Source organism: Henckelia pumila, chromosome 3 (genome assembly GCF_033568475.1).
Source record: "Henckelia pumila isolate YLH828 chromosome 3, ASM3356847v2, whole genome shotgun sequence".
In the NCBI taxonomy this organism is placed as follows: Eukaryota; Viridiplantae; Streptophyta; class Magnoliopsida; order Lamiales; family Gesneriaceae; genus Henckelia; species Henckelia pumila.
The window spans coordinates 119,982,745-119,997,784 of NC_133122.1; positions in this window are offsets into that span (position 1 = coordinate 119,982,745).

Genomic DNA, 15,040 nt, shown 5'->3' on the forward strand with positions numbered 1-15,040 from the left:
ATTTAAACCAAATATAAATTTTTAAATAATTATTTTCCCTAATTATGCATGCGAATTTACGTATTAAAATTTCCGGGTGTTACAATTCTCCCACCCTTAAATTGAATTTCGTCCTCGAAATTTGACTCATCAAATTCTAATAACGAAGTCTCTAAAAAATCCAATTTACTAAATCCACTATTACATATCTAGTTCCCAAGTTTCGGTATCCCAAAAGTCATGCTTCTGTTGCGCACTCTGATAAACAAAATATTTTATCCTTCCCAAATCTATTTATTTAAACGTAAATCGCAATGCATAACTTAATGGTTCTAAAACTTTACTAACATGAAAATCTTAAATCATTACATATGATTCTTATAATTCATAAGAAAAAATTTAAAACTTACAAACCGGTAGCAGGATTTCTGAGCTTCACGTGACAGAAGACACCCTCCAAGGACCGCGCTTTGATACCAATTGAAACGCCTACTACTAATAAAATGCGGAAAAACTTTTTTTTTTTTAAATAATACTATACATATACGCCCATACATATATGTATATAAAAATAACATATATTTCTTAAATAACCTGAAAAATATTAAATAAATAAATAAATCCTTAAAAATGTTTCATGCATCAATTTAAAATAATAAACAATACTGCTGAAAAATCTCATACGCGGAAACAATAGTAAAATAAATCATGTTTCAAAGTCAATGCAATAATCTAAATAACTGCGACGGTCACGGGGTCCACTGCCATGCTCGCTCATACGTTCTCGCCACCGGTAGGAGCTACATAGACATCATCATACTCACCTGCACCATATAAGCGTAGTGAGCCTAGAGGCTCAACATGTCTAATCCTTTATAACAAGGTTAAAAATAATGCATCACGTAGATACTAATACATATACATGTACATGAGCATGCATGGAAACATTTTTCATAACATAAATGCTGAATCATAAATCATAAACATAACATAACTTTTTTCATCATACATAACATAATTGAGCATGTCATAAACATAAAAACTGAGTATGGTCATATCCATGAATGTGACTAATAACCGTGCCGACTGATCAGTCTAAAGAATCATCGTACGTGGCGGTGGATAAATCCACCTCTATGCTGGTAGTAAACTACCTCTGTGCCAGTGGTAAAACCACTTCTATGCCGGTAGTAGAACTACCTCTGTGTCAGTGGTAAAACCCCTTCTATGCTGTCACATCACTTCAATTTCCATAAAAAAAAATTTCATGCTCAATTCTTAATCATAAACACATCATAAAATATTTCATGTATGCATGCACTTAAAATATGTCCGTAATATATATTTAATTAATTTTAATAATAAATATACTTATACTTAAAATAAACTTCATGCATAAAAAAAAGAATTAAATATATATTCCGGACTTAGTTAATTTTCATGGGTTGGTCCAGACTGCTGACCACTCACTCAAAGCCCATTAAACTTAAATAAAAGCCCTATTATCATATTTTATCCCAAATAACTTAACTAAACTTAACTGGGCCTAAATAAAAATATTTAAGCCCACTAACTTAATTAAACCCAATAAAACTCTAGACTGGCCCAAAAATCCACTTACTGGCCCAAAAATTCCCATGGGCTCCCAAACCCATAAAAATCATTGGGCTAACTTAAATAAATATTTAAGGCCCAAATAAAATTATTTGGAATCCCAAATAATTTTCTAAACATTAAACTGACCCAAAAACCAATTAAACTCGTAATTACTTAAAAATTAAAATACCCGAGCCCGGCCCACCTAACCCGGACCCGGACCCTACTGACCCGATCCATGACAACCCAGACCCGACCCGGACCACCCAGCCCAAGCCCAGCCCAAAATAAAACCCAGAAGTTCAAAACTTAACCCAAGCATATTTCTGCACAGAACCAACTCCGTGCAGCTGTACTAATTCCTTTCTTTCTCTTTGATCAGACAATATTTGACCATGAAACCACTTCTAGCACTTAGCTAACATCAAGAAGTTTCCATCAAGCTAAAAATCAGCCCAAACGGTGGTTCGAGGAAGGAGAACGAAGCCCTGCAACAGGCTGTTCTCCCAGCTCGCGTCCAGCCCTGAGCGGCTGCCGTAAATCCGATCTTTCTCCCTACCCCGGCCATATTGTTCCATGAAACCACTTCTCAATCCTAGCCAACATCTATGGGGTTCAAACCCTTCAGACCGCATCCAAAACCATTTCCTGAGGAGTGAGAACGAAGCTCTGCACCAGATGCCTTCCTCCTCCTCGCGCGCAGACTGAGCAGTCGCCAAACTTTTGTTCGTGCGGCTTCCTCCGACAACCAAAGACCGTGAAACCACTTCCAAAACTTAGAAAACATCTAGGAGGTTCTAACCCAACAAGCTTTACCCCAAGTCGTGGTCTGAGGAAGGAGAACGAAGCTCTCTTCCCCAAAACCCTAATCTGCGATCCTGTGCAGAAAACTCCATCTTCGATTTTAGCCTACCTCAGCTTCAAATCCCGACTTAGCTCTACCCTAGGGACCCTTACTCACCCTCTGAACCATGGACCAGCAGTTGGTTCGAACCCATACCATAAAAACGTGATGAACATGCATCAAACAAGAGCAAACTCATGAATCAAAGGAAAAACCATTAAATTCTTGCATGAACTCATAAAAATCAGTGTCAAACTCATACATTCTTATAAAAACGTGAGTAGTAGCTTATATGGTGGTAAAGGAAAGGAATTAAACATGCCTTTTTAATTGATTGACGAAAGTGGATGCGTATACGGGTCCCCGGGACGACGAACGAACCAAAATCTTCAAAACTAGAGCTTGATCGGCTATGGGGGATGAGTTTTCTGCTAAGAGGCGTGAAAAGGGGTTGAAGAAAAGGGTGGAGGCGTCTGATGGGGTTTGGAATAGATTAGGGAGTGTTTTAGGTTTAAATTTTGGGTAGATAATATATTAATAATAGATATTACTCAAAATAAAGATATTATACCTTAAGCAAAATCTTTAAAACTCTTAAAAATAATAATAATCTGATACTAAAAACCATTATCCCGAAATTAAGACTTAAGAGATTTTTAAATATTAATAAAAGTCAATAAAATGACTTATTTTGGCCAAAAATAAATTATTAAATAAATATATAACTAAATACTAAAATTTTCTTGACAAAATACCTTAAAATAATATTTTAAGGCTCATAAAACTCATAAAATATTTTTGGCTCAAAAGTTGGTATATCGTCCGTCCACGGTCCCGTCTACGCGATCAAATAACTTATTTACTCAAAAATCTAAAAATACAATAATTACGGGTTAAATGCTAAAATAAATTTTAAATCATGCATATAATTCACATATTAACACATAAATGTCATTTAAACCAAATATAAATTTTTAAATAATTATTTTCCCTAATTATGCATGCGAATTTACGTATTAAAATTTCCGGGTGTTACAACAACAACCATTCGATGGGAGACTGGTATTAAAATTGTTGAAGGAGGGATTCATCCACCACCAGGTTTCCTATTGTTTACATAGAGGTGAACCTCACCCTCTCCCAAGTTCTTCATGCAGTAAGATGGGGACTACGAGAATTTGAGGACTGGTTCTTTTATAGAAAAAAAGTCCACTACTCTCAGATATTGAAGGAATAATTCTTGGCCAATTTGGACAAATTGGAAAATAAAATGCTGAAACTTGCAGAAACAGATAGTGTTGAGCCAGCTCTGGGCAGACGACAACTCATTGACATTCAAATTATAGAAATTCTACGTATATACATAATCATGCAAAGGGATCATAATTTTTATAAGGATAGCAAGACTGCCCCTGATGACTTCGAAACCTTGGAAAGACTAAGCACAGTGCCATCATGCCTGCTAAAGTTGTGCATGATAGGCGAGTGAAATTCGAGATGGACTCTTTGCTGACTGATGCATTTGTGGATGCCTATGTGCAAGAAACCATAGACATGTTTTCCACCATGGGTGTTAAGGAAGAAGGCGAATAAGCTGAAGCGGTCTTGAGACCTGAGGAAGGACATTTCCTTGGTCATAAAGATTACGGTGGCAAGACAAAGAAAATATCTCCAAAACAACAAGGAGGATGTGAAAAACCTCCTCCCTCGACAGCTGGTTCATCCTCTCAAGTTGTCTCTCACACTGCTCCAGTCATTATGACTGTTGGTACTCATTCAAGCACTCCTCACTAGGTACCTCTCACTCCCACCTCTCCTAGAATGGATGCAGGTACTACTGTTGAGACACCACTACCAGAAGTTTCTTTAACCACGATGGATGAGGTGGTCAAGTCTATGACGGAATTTGAGATCTTTAAAGACCAGAAGACTCACATGGAAATAGAGGATGGTAATGGTCTCAAGAGCCCATCTCCAGAGACAATTTTTGAAGACTGGCACCAAACCAATCTCCTCGCCCGATCATTCTTGAGACCTCATATGCTACTCCACATGTCATTCTTACCACTACTACTATAGAAGCTACACCGCCTCCAACTCAACAATCTTCTCAATATATTCCTCTTGACACTTCTCAATCTCCTTGATCTCCTCCACCAGCTGAAACAAAGGAAACTAAAGATCATCTCTTGTTCTCCCCACCAACAAAGGCACATCAAGTGCTCAGGATATGGAACAGGATGACGATAGCTCCAGTTCAATCTTCGATGATGATGACGCTACTGATCAAGCTAAGAACATTCAGATTACCTTTCAAGATCAGACCACTGCCACCTCTAGTAAGTCACTGGCGGACGCTGTGTATGACCACATGGAGGCCATAAAAAGGTAATGCTTTCATTGGATGCTCATCTGACTGCCACCAATGTCGGAGTATCCGACTCCCGAAAAGTTGTATTGCAGAAAGTCTCTGTTGTAATTCAAGAGGTGGAAGGGTGCACGAAGCATATTAAGATCACCAACAAGAAAACAAAAAATTCTATCTTCACCATTTCCAGCCAATTGACTCATACAGAGCAGCTCCTTGATGCCAATATGAATTCAAGAATCGATACTTTCCATGTAGCTTTGGGAGCTCAGATTGATGTTCACATTGATACGCTACAAATAGCCCTTGGGACAAAACTTAATGATTTACTTGATCATCTGTCCAAGGGAGATGCCAAAAAGGGGTAAGAAGAGCGTCGCGGGGCGGAGGAGGCTAACAGGCTCATGAAAAGAGAATAGAGGAGGCAAGGAGAAAGAAAGAACAAGAAAAAGAGAAGGGACGAGGAGGAGGCTCCGAAGATAGTAGTTGGCTTAGAAGGTAGTTGTTCTTGGGATTTTTTTATTTCTTCCAATAGGTGTAATATGTTGTTTTCCTTCCTCGACTGTTTTCTTAATGAAATTCAATTTCTCATTGAATTCATTGTCTCTATTTTTGTAGTGACCCATATCCAGAATTAACGATTAATGAATAATTAATCATGTAATCATGTTTAGATTAAGTGAAACATGATTAAGTAAATTCCAAATGGGTTAACGGAGTCCAGAAATGGATTCAGGACACTCGAAAATGGTCGGGAAGGTTCCGAGGGTTCGGATGGTTCGGAGGCTCCGAACCGGGTTAGGAGGCTCCGAACTGGATCGGAGGATCCGAACCAAAAGATCGGGGGATCCGAACGGGTTCGAAGGATCCGAGCTCGGATCGGAGGCTTCGAAGATAATGCGTCATGGGTGACATCATTCATGGGACTTCGGAGGATCCGAAGTCAGGATCGGAGGCTCCGAATAGGAACGGAGGCTCCGAAGTCAGGAACGAGGGATCCGAACCAGTTCGGAGGATCCAAAGTCGAGTTCGGACGGCCCGAACTTTGCCTATAAATAGAGGTTCGAAATTTCATTTTCAACTCGCACCTCTCCTTTTGCTCTCTCAATTCCTAGGCCTTCTAACTCAGATCTAGGGAGATCTAGGCATCCAATGAGAAATCCGGAAGTGGCATAGCGATCCAGGCGTCGTAGCGGAGTTGTGGCCTAGTTTTGAGACAAATTGTCATCAGCGGGATGATGACGGACGTAGGTATAGCCATGGTATCCTTAAATTATTTAGGAGTATGCAATAGCTTAATTAAGGCTTTTAGAGCTTAATTATTGATGCATGGGTATTTGTATTGTAGAGCTGATATAGGCTTGGAACCTAGAGCGGGACTGCTAGAAACTGCCTGTAGAAAGGTACGTAAGTACAGACTGAGATAACCAGCGGGTTTTGCATGCTTATATGTTGCATTTGTGTGTCATATTATTATACAGCATGTGCATATCATATTGTGCCTGTCCATCTTGTGAGATGAGCCATGTAGGGCCGCTCAGCCCTGTTTGGACGGGTGATGTCTAGTGCCCAGTGACTGACAGGTCATGGGTGATTAGCATCTGGGGACACAGTCCACGTCCTATAGGAATGAGCAGTGTACATAGGAATAAGCCGGTTCAGCATTAATGAAGCTTGCAGAGAATTTGACGGGAGTCTGAGTGTCTCGGAGAATATTTCGACCAGACACTCGAACAAGGGTTTCTTGTACGTTCTCGAGGTTTTACCCTAGATTTCGATGACGAAATCTTCTAAGGGGGGGAGAATGTAGTGACCCATATCCAGAATTAACGATTAATGAATAATTAATCGTGTAATCATGTTTAGATTAAGTGAAACATGATTAAGAAAATTCCAAATGGATTAACGGAGTCCAGAAATGGATTCGGGACACTCGAAAATGGTCGGGATTCCGAGGGTTCGGATGGTTCGGAGGCTTCGAACTGGATATAGGAATGAGCAGTGTACACAGGGTTTGCTCCCCGGGTTGTACCACTCATGTCCTAGGCACCATTACTGAGCATTTGTATACAGTTATCCCAGATATGGATACCCTATCATTTGCATGCATCATATTTGTATGTTTTACCCAGTGCTTTTGTATTGAGTTTAGAGCTCACGTCCAGTATTTTCTGTGTATCTGGACACCCCATTCGACGGGGTAGGTGTAGGTGCAGGATTGAGCACCCGGAGCTTGGAGTAGCCAGTGACCAGTGAAGACAGCAGGATTAGCTGTAGGTTTTGCCTTTAGGCTATTTATTCGATTTGGTTGTATAAATCGAATTGGTTTAACCGGTTGTATTCTGCCGGTCTGTTTTTATTTAACCGGTTGTATAAATCAAAATGGATATAGGAATGAGCAGTGTACACAGGGTTTGCTCCCCGGGTTGTACCACTCATGTCCTAGGCACCATTACTGAGCATTTGTATACAGTTATCCCAGATATGGATACCCTATCATTTGCATGCATCATATTTGTATGTTTTACCCAGTGCTTTTGTATTGAGCTTAGAGCTCACGTCCAGTATTTTTTGTGTATCTGGACACCCCATTCGACGGGGTAGGTGTAGGTGCAGGATTGAGCACCCGGAGCTTGGAGTAGCCAATGACCAGTGAAGACAGCAGGATTAGCTGTAGGTTTTGCCTTTAGGCTATTTATTCGATTTGGTTGTATAAATCGAATTGGTTTAACCGGTTGTATTCTGCCGATCTGTTTTTATTTAAGCCTTCCGCAGCGATTTATTTAATGCATGTTTAATTATGCTCTTAACTCTGATTAGGTAGCGGATCCGGGTAGGGTCGCTACACTTTTTGGTATCAGAGCATATGCATGCAAGAGACTTGGGATATAGTACTGAGAATTTGGGTTATCCTTATAGGATGGATGAGACCTTGGAAGAGGTGATGATACGGCGATTAAGTTTCCCGAAGACTATCATCATCGGCAATATTTCTAAAGATTTGGATTATGGGATTCCAGCAAGTGCGGATAGGAGCGAGGAATCGTGCCCGAGTTTTCAAGACTTCTACTCATGTGGATCCTAGCTTTGGATCGAGTACCGGATGCCAGAGGCAGTGGCAGAGGATTGGTGGGGACTTACTTGATGTTTGCATCTGTACAGTCATTACCATGATGACACTACTCTGAAGATTCTCCAGTCGTAGTTGGAGAGATTTTCATGCGGAACATAGTTTTGCCGGTATGCTTGTACCGATGCGTTCGATAGGCACACGGGAAACTTCATGTTCAAAAGCATGATATGAATACAAGAAGAACGCTGATGGTAGATCGTGAGCAGAAGGGGTCGACTGACATGCACTGCTGCAGAGCATAGCTGGTTAGCTATCACGAGCCATTTCTCCGAAGTTCTTCATAGGAGGACATGTAGAGAGACTTGGACGGGAGTATGCTTGCATCGATGCGTGTGTCGATTAGAAGCTTCATGCTCAAGGAACAAGACTAGTACGATGATTTAAATACTATATCGTTGTAGTTGTAAACAGTATTTCAGTTGTAAAGAATCATCATACTATAGTTGTATCATTTCAAGTTTGGTTGTACATTTCATTGTATTTTGAATACTGTATGTATTACATGGGATTGTAATTGAGAAATTGTACATAAATGGAAGCAATGATACATGTTTTATTTATCCAGCAATTTGTGAATGATTGCGAGTGATTTTTCTAGGATTGGCATTGTTTTAGTTGATTAGTGTTCAACTGCTGTAGCTCATGGGATTTGAGTGGGCCGACTGTGACTGTTTGACTTATGGTTAGTCTAGGCGTTTTCCTAGGATTGACCTAGTTAGTCAATGGACTATGTTAGTGCCAGCGATGAGTGGACTCATCTAGAGGCATTAAGGGTATTGTTCGGTTTAGAACATTGGGCTTTATTCTAAGTTGTCTCCTTAGAATAGTAGGTTGCCTGACCTTTGGTGGTTGTAGACTTGTGATGATGGGCTTTCATCGGGATACCAGGTCCAGTATATGCCGAGAGTTGTGGACTATGACCAGGACTAGACGTGATGGGGCGCGATCCTATGCCAGCGTTACCTGGGAGCCTTGTGCTTCAGGAGATGGCGGTGGGAAGGTTACTCAGTCTATGGATTTGGTGACAGTCACGACGAGGTATGACCTTGGATTAGATATCAGGTTTGACATCGATGGTTCGATATCGTCTGGTGTGCCAGAGATATTGATTATGTTCTGTTGTGGGAACCAGTCTTGGAGGGATTTTCTTGATAAGTGTGTATTCTGAGCAGTTAGATTTTAACCTTTAAGTTACTGCTAGACATGCGGATCTAGTAGGTGGATGGATTCTACCAGCGATGGCTATGGGTTGTCATCAGGGTTGTGGTTAGAATTTTCCTGTAATAGGAGTTATCCAAGAACTTGGATAGGATGTTGTTCTAAGACTTCGACTCGAATGTGAGGACTACTCCATGATGAATGACTTCATCTGCGAGGGATTATATCAGATGTTGAGGATTGTACATGACTATTTAAGATGTGAGGGAAGCATGGCCTATGACCGTGAAACCTTGGTGGTTGTCCAGGTGGGTTATTGAGGTAAGCTACCTTAGTCTTGAACTGTTGCACAATCTTAACAAGGGATATGATCAGGAGAGTGTTCGAAGATTGTGGAAATCTTTGGGATTCTTTAGTTATTCTTCTTGGACTTGACGAGCCGTGGTGTTCATTCTGAATGAACGAGGTAAGGATAGTGAGTCCAGTGGTTGCGCTAAGTACTGTCTGATATTTTTAGAGGTTGAGCGTAGGATTTTCCATGGGATGGAAATGGGCTTAGTTCATCTTGATGTTTGCCTTGGGCGAACAAGACAACGATTAGTAGTGCTGATGTGGCACGGAATCTGTGCTAATGACTACTAGTGTCAATTGGCTAACTCTGTCAGAGTTAGGTTGATTAAGTTCAGCATACGAGGTAGCTGTCAGTAGTGAGGCACGAGATTGTGTTGATAGACTACTAATAGCTATTCACTGGTTATCAATCATGAGTGTGTTGAAACCAAAGAGATTTTGGTATTCCAAATGTTTGGAAATAGTTCTTCGTGGCAGCTGAGTCATGGTTATTGATTGAGCCACGTAGGTTTAGATGATCAGTGGTTGTCTGATCGAATGAGAGCAAACATCAGTAGTTCGATGAGATCGATAGGGTAAATCCAATCAGTGATGATTTGGATAAAGCAATCGAAGAATACTTGGGGTAGTATTTTGTCACTTAGTGCTTAGGAGATGAGTACTTGGTACAGTCTCAGAGCATTCGACAATTTGGATGATTTAGAATCTCTAGGTTTGCCAGAGACGAATCTATCGAAAGATTGCAATTGACTTGTATGGTCAAGTTAGGTGATAATTTGACGGTGGAGACAAGCGAAGGAATTGGTAACTCCCTGGATAGCTTTCTTGTCATGATGTCTTAAGTATGCCGTTGGGTTTAGGATCCAACAAGGATTGGATGCTTCTATGGACATCAGTTGTTTGATTGGGGGGTGTGACATTAACCGGGATCTAGTTCTTGAGGTCCGGCAGAGGGTGTCATTAATTTTCAGCGAGTGATGTGCGATGTGTGACTGAGATAGTCAAGGGTCGACTTAGTAGCCAACGAGGTTTGCCTTTGGGATCGAAGATTTCGCAAGATCATGACGGATCGAAATTGTTCTTTCGAGTCAGTAAGTCACATCTATGCGGATTGTTTTGTCAAGAATATTGCGCGTTAGCAATGGAAGATATTCGGATGTGCATCGGGTGGCAAGTTACTTCGAGCACAAGTGTTTTCCAGGATCGACTAGGGAATCGACGAATTAGTTCGTTCAGTGCTGAGACTGATGCGTTCAGCAAGGGAGCGGTTTGACTATTGAGAATCCGTTGGAATTTAGTTTCCAGGATCTTTATGATTCGACCTTGTGAGGTTGGGACGAGCTATGATGGTATCATAAGAAATTCCATGATGAGAAATACTAAGTGAAATTATTGTCGAGTTTCGAGATGAAATAGGAAGCGTTTCCATATGTCTGTGCACTGTGGAATGTCCCAGTCGAGCATATTGGTGGGAGCTTGCCTTAGTCTTGATGTGTGTACAGTGGTTGCGATTATGTATAACTATCAGAAGGATGTTTATTGATTAAATTCATGAGGTGAATAACCTATGATCGAGATGATGCCGATCATCAGAGGCGTGATGACTTCCATTGCAATGTAGGCACGATTTCGCAGGCCAATGGCTAGGAGATGACGTAGCGTCATAAATTGCAAGTGATGATAGTTTTCATCAGAGCACAGTGTTGAGTTATACTAAGAAACATGAGTTGTGATTGGTACTAGACTGGATGGTCTGAGTTCCCAGTGATTGCTGGGGAAGCTTGTTTTGCTTCGGAGCAGCATGGGAAGGATAATCAGTCTATAGAATCGTGTTAAGCAGTTATGTTGTAGTATGACCTTGTGTCAACTAGATTCTCTTGGGGAGAAATTTGAGTTTTGTTGTGTCGGCACAGTGTTGGGAAAAGTGTTTCCTAACTAGAGGTGTTGAGCACCGAGAACTTTTGGAATCATTAGATAGTTAATTTTGATTAGTGATTCGACGATTGTCGTAAGTCAATCAGGTTATGACTTGGTCTTCGTCAGTATAAGATTTGAGACGATAATCTCGATCAAGTGGGTGTTGGTATCTTTCGTGACCAGAGAGATCGGGGTCAGTTTGGAAGACGTATCAATGTTGTGATATGCGAGTGCTAGAGGAGTTCGATTGTCGAGCAGTAGCGTAGAAATTTTCAGCTGGGAAAATGTTAATGCGGTTCAGCATTAATGAAGCTTGCAGAGAATTCGACGGGAGTCTGAGTGTGTCGGAGAATATTTCGACCAGACACTCGAACAAGGGTTTCTTGTACGTTCTCGAGGTTTTACCCTAGATTTCGATGACGAAATCTTCTAAGGGGGGGAGAATGTAGTGACCCATATCCAGAATTAACGATTAATGAATAATTAATCGTGTAATCATGTTTAGATTAAGTGAAACATGATTAAGAAAATTCCAAATGGATTAACGGAGTCCAGAAATGGATTCAGGACACTCGAAAATGGTCGGGATTCCGAGGGTTCGGATGGTTCGGAGGCTTCGAACTGGATCGGAGGATCCGAACCAAAAGATCGGGGGATCCGAATGGGTTCGGAGGATCCGAGCTCGGATCGGAGGCTCCGAAGATAATGCGTCATGGGTGACATCATTGATGGGACTTCGGAGGATCCGAAGTCGGGATCGGAGGCTCCAAACGGAAACGGAAGCTCCGAAGTCAGGAACGGGGGATCCGAACCAGTTCGGAGGATCCGAAGTCGAGTTCGGACGGCCCGAACTTCGCCTATAAATAGAGGTGCGAAATTTCATTTTCAACTCGCACATCTCCTTTTCCTCTCTCAATTCCTAGGCCTTCTAACTCAGATCTAGGGAGATCTAGGCATCCAATGAGGAATTCGGAAGTGGCATAGCGATCCAGGCGTCGTAGCGGAGCTGTGGTCTAGTTTTGAGACAAATTGTCATCAGCGGGCTGACGACAGACGCAAGTATAGTCATGGTCTCCTTAAATTATTTAGGAGTATGCAATAGCTTAATTAAGGCTTTTAGAGCTTAATTATTGATGCATGGATATTTTCATTGTAGAGCTGATATAGGCTTGGAACCTAGAGCGGGACTGCTAGAAACTGCCTGTAGAAAGGTACGTAAGTACAGACTGATTAGGTTTAATCGGTTGTATTCTGCCGGTCTGTTTTTATTTAAGCCTTCCGCAGCAATTTATTTAATGCATGTTTAATTATGCTCTTAACTCTGATTAGGTAGCGGATCCGGGTAGGGTCGCTACAATTTTCTTTCGCATATTTGATTTTCTTCGAGCATAGGTTTTGTCATCACCAGAAAGGAAAAAATTTTAAATCCCTAATTTTTTATGATAACAAACAATAAATCATTATTGATCTTGCTTCCTTTTTATGTAAAATAGGTTATCAACTGCTTTTCTTGAAGACCACTCGACTGATCGCTCAGTGTCACTCGCTTGGTTGTGTGTGGTAGTCAGCACTCTCCTGATTTCTTAGAGTCACTCACCTGGTTGTGTATGACAATCTGCACTTGCCTGGTCATTTAAAGTCACTCGCCTCGTTGCATGCAACTGTCAAAACTCTCCTGGCCTTAAAATACAAATCACTCGACTGACCACCATAACAAGATCTACTTGTCTGGTCCAGAAAGTTCTCGTCCGTTCACTGTTTAAGAATATCTTTTTCAACGACTTTAAGGAATGTCTTCTGATTCAAGAAATAAATTTTCATAGCTGTTCTTTTCTTTTCAGTAAAAGTATTTTGTCATGGAACGCACAATCAACAAGAAATCAACAAAATCATAATGATTTCCTAAAATTCTCACTGGTGATCTTATGTTCAGAGACTGTCTGCGACCGTTGCCTTCTTGATTTGAAAAGAGCCAAATCTTGCATTTATTAAAGTGTACTGCATTTCAAGAAAATAAAACGTCAACGGTACATTTGAATTAATGATCTTCATATAAACGTTGAGTCTCTCCGTGCAAAGGACACTACAAATAGAGATTGTTTAAAGAGAAAAAAAAAAACCACCGAAGTTTTATCTTTGCAACTTGAATATCTCACTCTGCTAGCAATATTACTTGAGCACTCACAAACGTCTTTTCTAATTTGCTGACATCAAACCTCACTTATCAAGAAAGTTATCAGATCTTCAAAAATCAACCAAGGGTTTTTCAAGCTCATCGACCGTTTCAGACAAGAATCTTGAGAAGAAGAGTTTGACAGTTTCAATCTGTAGATTCAAACAAAGCTGTGTTTTGTGAAATTTTGATAAGAACTAAAATATTATTTCGTGGTGCACTAGAAGTTCCGAGTTAGGCATTGGATAAATTATAATATTAGAGTGGGTGTGTTATAAGACGTTGTAATAACCAAAGTCTTCTAGTGAATTCCTTCATGTGTGGAAGAAGGGGAGACTTAGAAATTAGAACCCCCCCCCCTCCCTTTCCTTTCCTCTATACACAAACGCTTCGACGCAACCAGGCACATGCTTTTAATAACTATGCTGAGAACAACACCCCCCCCCCCCCCTCCCCCGCCCTCCTTTCCCCCTTTCCTCTACACACTCACCTGATCCCAAGAACTGAAGAAACAAAAAGATTTTCAAACAACACGTTTGCACGATATTGTCTTCAATGTCCCCAACACCCAAGGCAAACACAGCTAAAGCCACAACGAACAACTACAATGATTCTTCAGTAAAATATCGATCAAGCTCTCCATATGTTTTGCACTCTTTTCTCTCTATTTTGATTGGTTACTTCTTCTACGTGCAACATCCCTTTTTATAGCAAAGACTCCTAGTTTTGAAAGGTTTCCTGAAATAGATTCATACACAAGAAGGAAACAAATTCCATTAGGAAATAAAAACTTTTAAACACAAGGAATCATATTTTTGAATTATAAGGATAATTATAAGTATAATAAAGGCAAAACTCATAAATAGAATTTTATCAAAATAGGGAAATATATTTAAGAAATTTATGTATTGCAAAACAAGTCATATTCTTTTCAAATCTTGTTCAAGGAGCTGCAAGGTTCAATTAGCTAGGAGTATACTGGAGTAGCCATGGCTGAGTATATGCATTCTTATCCTTGTAGAGTAATAATGCAACCATGCATAGTTAAAAATCTTATCAGGTTAGTAAGTTTATGTATGGATTTGTTGGTTAACGACTAGTCTCATGGTATACTCTAAGATTGTATTCTCACATATGAGGTCCATAGAAAAAATCGTATAACACACGAGTAAGAATGCATGTGTCGGTTGAACTCATTTGGGGCAAGTTTTTTATTTGTTCTGTGATTAGGTAAAATGTGATTGAAATTTTGGTAAAATGTGTTTTGCTAGTATATTTCAGCTGGTCATACTTCCATTTACTCTATTCAATTATACAAAATATACAATATGAAATTGAATTTTGATTCGCTGCAGATGAAAATGCAAAGGAAATCAGTTTCAACTTTTTTTGGCTATTTTATTTTCTTTGTCCTCATCCAAATCATGTATCCAAACATATTATAATATTATAGACAATAAAAAACTGTTTGTCAATGATCATGCATATAAGATTGCTTCAATATTGCTATAGGTACTCAAT